A 226-nucleotide genomic window follows, 5' to 3' on the forward strand; every position below is an offset into this window, starting at 1 on the left:
AATCTAACCCCCACCTTCCTGATGATGATTTAATTTATCTAATTTTAAAGAACATATGAGACTGTGTGTGTTCGTGTCATCAAACCACCTGGAGTAAAAAGCTACAGATATCTTCATGTCTGTCTGTGGACAGATTTTGTTCATACTTTAGAATAAAGAAATAATTTGTGCTGATTTGTGCGTCTTGTAACGAAGAATCGTGTAGATAGACGATCAAAAGAAAAAA

Source organism: Melanotaenia boesemani, chromosome 21 (assembly GCF_017639745.1).
Source record: "Melanotaenia boesemani isolate fMelBoe1 chromosome 21, fMelBoe1.pri, whole genome shotgun sequence".
Classification (NCBI taxonomy): Eukaryota; Metazoa; Chordata; class Actinopteri; order Atheriniformes; family Melanotaeniidae; genus Melanotaenia; species Melanotaenia boesemani.